The sequence below is a fragment of the Chinchilla lanigera genome, unplaced genomic scaffold (genome assembly GCF_000276665.1).
Source record: "Chinchilla lanigera isolate Chin_1 unplaced genomic scaffold, ChiLan1.0 scaffold00631, whole genome shotgun sequence".
Taxonomy (NCBI): Eukaryota; Metazoa; Chordata; class Mammalia; order Rodentia; family Chinchillidae; genus Chinchilla; species Chinchilla lanigera.
In genome coordinates, this window is record NW_004956032.1 from 1 (window position 1) to 6,625 (window position 6,625).

At 50.0% G+C, this 6,625-nt stretch overlaps 1 long non-coding RNA gene across 1 annotated transcript; it reads left to right on the top strand.

Moving 5' to 3' along the window:
• The first annotated feature begins 1,816 nt into the window (after positions 1 to 1,816).
• Positions 1,817 to 5,572, top strand: LOC102006194. The gene is made up of 3 exons (XR_265202.2): positions 1,817 to 2,382; positions 3,978 to 4,247; positions 4,632 to 5,572. It is a non-coding gene; the product is annotated as an uncharacterized LOC102006194 (long non-coding RNA).
• Positions 5,573 to 6,625: the final 1,053 nt, after the last annotated feature.

A 6,625-nucleotide genomic window follows, 5' to 3' on the forward strand; every position in this document is an offset into this window, starting at 1 on the left:
TGCTCTGGGGCACTCTGTGCTCCGCTCTGCACCACAGCTCCTGCTGGTGCCTGGGGTTCTTCTCCCCTTGCTCCAGACCCCAGGACTCGGCCAGTGTCTCCACTCGGTCCTCTGCAGCAGAGCCTATGCGGCGGGTCCACCAGGCATGAGGCCCTGCATCTCCACCCCCTTCTTCCTGACACCCGCTTCTCCTCCTCTTGAGTCTGTATCTTGGCCAAGGACACCATCCCCTACTTCCCCTGTGGCCCAAGTAAAAACGTCATCGAAACATTCAGGTCCTTCATCTTCCGTCTTGTGTCTGACCAGCCACGGACCCCACTTACTATTTGTGTGAGGCCCCTCTGGGCCTGCTTTTCTCCACCCCATCTCCCCCTTGCCTGCCGGAGTTCAGCTACCTGTTGTCAGCCGCCCGTCAGCAGAGCCCCTGGAGAACCCTTCATCCTATCCGTAGGTGTATCTTCAATAAAAACCCGAGGCGGGGCGGCTGAGCCCTGGACTAGGGTGCTGGTGACTTCCTGAGCTCACACAGAGAAACAAAGGCAAGTAGAAAGGAGAGCAGGAAAGTAGTAATTTTAAAATTGTACCTCCAAGGAAAATTGTGAAAGACTGTAGCTTCAGGACACAAAAGTCACTCAAGCCCCGTTCCTTTCCAGGAAACTAAAAAAAAAAAAACCCAAAGCCAAAAACCCCTACAGGTCTGGAGGATGAGAGAGAAGCAGGGCCTGCGTGTTTTCTCTGTCTCCGCCTCCTCCCGCAGCCGGCCGCTCAGCCGCAGACACACGCAGGGGTTTGCCGTGTGACAGGCCGCAGAGGGGTGACCTGACAGGCTGCAAGAGGTAACCGAAAAACAGCGAATACTTACATTTTAAAAATTTATTACCACAAAAGACACATTGCCACGAATCCCCCTCGAAATTCTTCCCTCCCTTCACACTTATCTTTCATGGGTGTCTGTATGAGGTGTGATCAAAATCACCATGAGCGCACCAAGCAGAAAGGCAGCTCACAGAAACACACTGCTATGTCCTCACCCACCTCAGTCACCAGACGGGGCACCACGTGACTTCCAGCTCCTCCCCAAAGTCACATGACCATGCAAGCTCAGTGTTTTGAATTGATTCAGGACATCGAAGAGCCAGGACCGTGCAACTAAAGACCCTCAGGAAAGAGGGCTGCAGAGCTGCTGCAGAAAGCGGTGGGGACCATGGGACAAATGTGTGTGAAGCCACGCATGGATCCTGATGGGAATTAATGGCAGTGTGTCTTTTACTGTAATAATTTATGCACACTCTTCAATCAAACCTCATAAAAACACACATCCGAGATGACTCATCCTGAGGCCACCCCCACGGCCACTGAGAAGCCCCAAGCCCTGGCCATGATGTCTCTGTGGCCCACACGCTATTCTCTCTGAGCTGTCAGCGCACCTTTGCAGTGCGTGAGGGATCCGCTCGCTGTGGGAGTGGTGTGCGGACACCAGTCTCCGCTCCTTTCTCACTCCTCACCTTCCCCGCCTCCCAGCGCCTCGCGGCCCCTTCCCGAGGATGCACCATCCACCTCCTGTTTGTGCTGCACTCCCAATCAGCCTTCTTATCCTCTTGCTGATGCGTCATGAGAATTCCTTCTCTGTGACCGGTGTCAGTGAAACCACCGTGCATTCCCGGGAGGGGTGAGTTGCAGTTCTCCACTTCCGCTTTGGGGAGCCCGGTCTGAGCCTGTCTGGTGACATTCTGTGGCTGGTTTCCTGCCCCTCCCTGCGCTGGGCCCTCCTCCCACCTCACACAATGTGCTGGACTGTGCGTTTCCCCTGGGGAGAAGCTGGAGTCAGACACTGACACTGAGCGGGTTCGTTACGGGCGGGTGCTGCTGTTGTCCCAACTGCAGCGTCCATAAAATGCCCGGAAAGCGCACGTGCTCTGTCCCCTGTGAGCCCACACACTGGCCTCTGGATGATGAAGGATGCTTGTCCCAGTGGGGACCCCAGCAACGGGTGAGGTGACTGGAAGCCAGACGGGCACTGACCTCCATGCCTGGTTTCCATGCAGGGCTCTGCAGACATAGGCGGAAGCAGTAAGGAATGCACAAGGCCTCAGGGCCAGAGCCAGCCCCACAGGAGAGAGGGCGGAGGGGCTGGAGCCGTGGACACAGGTGACCATGGGGCTCAGCAGGCTCCGAGGCAGGCAGCTGCGCAGAGCCCCGAGCCCACCTCCCTCCCTTCGAGCAGGCCAGCAGCTGCATGTCTCCTGTTCAGGCTGAACACCAGCCAGGGCTTCTGCAGTCAGGAGGCTGCAGAGTCCGATCCAAAGGCACCAGGGAATGCGGCAGTGGAGGCCACGCGGGACAGTGACAGAAGGAAGGTGTCTTCGCTGTGATGCACACTAGGTCAGTCCAGCAGGAGTCAAGGAGCCGGAATTTTTGGGTCTGCAAGTTTGGGTCCAGAAGTTAGGGTCCAGAAGTTTGGGTCCTGGAGGTTGTCTTGTAGGAAATCTCTGTCCTCCACCTGAACGCTTCATGTGATTTTTATAATTTTGCTTTTATTATACAACCTAAGTCTAGATATATTCTCCAGGTGAAGTGGTGGGAGGACCCCTGCAGCCCTGAGCGCCCTGCCAGAAGCAGGCAGTGTAGACTTGGGTGAACTGCCCCCGGCACCCTCCTTCTGTGGACATTCTTACAACAGTGAATTTACACGGCCACACTGTGGGTGCACATGAAACACCACACTCTTACCTTCGAGCTTCTCACTGACCAGTGTGTTTCAGACATCTGTGGCAGCATGCAGAGGTCAACTTCATCCTCCTCCAGGCTGCGTAGTACTCCGTGGCGTGGGCACTCCTGCCCTATTAATTGCCCCATTTTCATGGGAATGGGAGATTGCTTCCACTTCTTTGGCTGCTATAAACCTCAAGGCAAGAAGCATCTTTTTTTGTTTTTTTGGTCTTTTTGAGACAGGGTCTCACTACGCAGTTCAGGCTGGCCTTGAGCTCACTTTGTAGTCCAGGCTGGTGTCGAACTCGCAATGATCCTCTTGCTTCAGCCTCCTGAGTGCTCAGATTATAGACGTGCACCACCATGCCTGGCTGAAGAAGCATTTTGCTGAGTGTCTCTTGAGTAGTTTTTACTATTGTGAGTGTAAAGGTCTGTCCTATCCATTAGCAGTTTGGACGTTTCACCAACATGAAATGTTCTTGTTTAATATCTTTTGCCTGGAACTTATTTGTTCTGTATCAACACACATTTTATTTTTTATTTTTATTTATTTATTTATTTATTTATTTATTTATTTTTGCTCTTTGAGACAGGGTCTCGCTATGCAGTTCCACCTGGCCTGCTGAGCTCACTTTGTAGCCCAGGCTGGTCTCACACTCACAGTGATCCTCCTGCCTCAGCCTCCTGAGTGCTGGGATTACAGGCATGTGCCACCACACCTGGCCTACATTTTATTTTTTCTATACTATTCTTAGATTATCATCTATGTTCCTGTATTTTAAACATTTCTACCCAAGAGCAGCCATCTAATGACCACCTAGCTCTGAAGCCTTGAGCAGGTTACTCAATCTCTCTGGTTTTTCTTCTATTAAAAGAGAATAATAATAGCAGAATTTCTTACGCTTGTCAGGGGGACTAAAGCAGAGGACAAAGAGTATGCTCAGCAAATATTAGAAATCATTTTATGCATGCCATCTTTTCTTTTTTTTTGGTTTTTCTCTGGTACTGGGAACTGAACTCACGACCTTGCGCTTGCCAGGCAGGCGCTTTGCCGCTGAGCTAAATCCCCAGCCCCTATGCATGCCATCTTAAACAACATGACACAGAGTTGGATGTTTAAAACTGGGTCTGAGAATCTCCTTTACTTATATGGTGAATTTACATTTATCTTTTAAAATTATTTGACGTGATTTTAAAACTTACCCTCTCCAGGTGCATACGTGGTGTTTACCTAATGTTCAAGTTGTGCGATCATTGTTTTGTCCCAGGTGAAGAACTTGACTTGGTTCCATAACCAGCCCTGGTGACCCCTTGAGCCCAGTCACAGATGCCTCCTGCCGGCTTCCTGTCTCTGTCGGTGTGCCTTTCTGGACATGTCAGAAAAGGAACATTAATGTGGGCTTCCCTGGGCACAGAGCTCTTGTGATCGCCCACCTGTCTTTACCGGTTTGTTTCTTCTTGATCACTGAAGAGCGTCCTTGTGAACTGATCCACTGCACCACCTCTTGTTTCTGCATTTGTCACCTGGTGAATAATTGGTTTGTTTCCACTTTTTGGCTATTCTAAATATTTACTTATAAGTATTTTTGTAGACACAGGTTTTTATCACTTTTGTGCAGAGTTGCTAGGCTGTATGTTTAGCTTTTTAAGAAATTGCCCATCTTTTCCCCAAAGTGGCCACACTATTTTATGTCCAGTTCACCTACATCATTGCTGATTACTTTGCAATTACTCAATTAAAATAGGCAGGTATTTGAATCCATATTGCACCAAAGGAGATAGATGATTGGCCAATAAACATATGAAAAGGTGTTAAACATCTTCTGCTAAAGATGTATATTATCAGGAAATATAAAATCACAACAAAGTACCACTTCATACCCTCAGAATGCCAACCATAAAATATTTCTTCCATTTTACAGGTGGGTTGGACCCTTTGTAACCTCTCTGTGAGGCCAATATTACCGCATAAAGCCACACAAAGACATTACAACAAAGCTGCACGTCAGCACTGCTTATGAATATAGACACGAGAATCCCGTACAAAACACCAGCAAACTGAAGCCAGGAACTTTGAAACAGCTTATCCAGCAGAGCCAGGGGTTTAACATCTGGGAATCGGTCAGCACGATGTGCCACACGAACAGACCACTGGCAAACAACACATGATCGTCTCAACAGCTGCAGAAAAGTAACTGGCAAAATCCAACTCTGTTTCCACAACAGAAAATGCATTCACCAGAACAGGAAGAGGAAGGACTGTCCTGCCCTGATCTCTGAAAGCCTGCCCAGCGCTGGCTGGGGAAAGGCGGGGCGCTTCTTTCTAAGGGTGGCTGAGACCGGGAAGTGTGCTCAGGCCTCCTCTATCCCATGCTGCTGGAGGCACGCACAGGGCAGTGAGGGACATGGACCTACCCAGGTGGGAAAAAGAAGCGAAACAGGACACACCTCACAAACACCAGTTGGCCTCAACGGAAAGGTTTACTTTCAGAAGTTCCGTTCTGTCCACACAGCTCTCCCCATATCTGTAACTTCCTTGGTTATTGTAGTTGTATAGTACGTTTGAAATTGGAACTTGTAAGCTAATCAGTTTTATCCTTCTTTTTCAAGGTCCTTTTTCAATAAGTTCTGTTGGCATTTCCCCAGTTTTTGGGTTGATGCCAATCTGTGAAATGTTTTGGTAGAATTAACCAGTAAAGCCATCTGCTCCAGTAATTTCATTTATGGGTTGATTTTTTGATTACTGATTGAATCTCTCTACTTTAAAAAGTCTAATCAAGACTTTCTGTGTCTTCTGGAGTCATTTTAACTGGATACAGTATTTTTAAACTTGTTGTATGCTTTGCTTAATCTCCAGACTCTTTAAAATGTTGTTCATTACAATTTGATTTTCTTTTTCTTTTTTTGGAGTGGGGGACTGGGGATTGAACCCATGACCTTTGCACTGAGCTAAATCTAGCCTCCTCCTCTTTTTAAAATTCAGAGACAGGATCTTGTGAAATTGCCTGGGCTGGGCTCAAACTTGGGATCCTTCTGCCTCAACCTCCCAGAGTGCCGCTCTGCAGACTGGTGCCTGTGTGCCCTGCTTGGTTTTCGTCTTTGACAGAAGGGTACTCCAAGCTGCTCTGTTGACCACTTTAGTCTTCCTTCCTCCTAGCTACCATTTACAGCATTATTTACACAAATAACACAGACCTGCTCCTACCATCTGCTTGCGGGTCTCGGGAGACTGTCCCATGTTCCTGTGCTCTTTCCCCACTATGCCTTTTCCAGTTCGCTGTCTGTTCTCTGACCATTTTCCTTCTTAGTACCTTGAGCTATTTCCCGCCCTCCAGTGGTTACTGTAGCCATCCCGGCCACCGTGTGGAGTCAGGGTCTGCGGGCCCCTCAGGCACAGCGGTTTCCCCGCCAGCTTCCTCCCCAGGCCCCCTCCGCCCTAGACCGGAGCGCGTGAGCGGGATCTTGAAGGCGCGCGTTTGCAGTCATGGGCGCGGCGCACAGACAGGGGTGAGCTGGGCGGTGCTGTTGCTTCACTCTGGATGGGCCCTTCCCTCCCAGAGTCCACCGTGACGTGGCCCTGATTCTCCCTTTAGAAGTCCCGCAGCCGTTCCTTCTCCCACCACCCTGCTCTGTTCACAGCAGGAGATACTGAACTTTTAAAGACTGCCGGCTCTTTAGTTCCCTCCGTCACCTCCCTCACTGCCACGTTTTCCACTCCGTCCCCCGGGGTGGCGCCAACGGTGCAGCACTTGTGCCCCTGCCAGCCAGCCTCTCCTCCCTCTCCTCCGCTTGGCCTGGGAAACAGCCTGATTAAAACCAAATGTTCAATTACTCTCTGTACCCCAAAAGCTGAAAATTACAGAAAAACGGTGTGACCTCAGCAGTCTGCACCCCGCGGGCACCTGTGCCCCGTAGT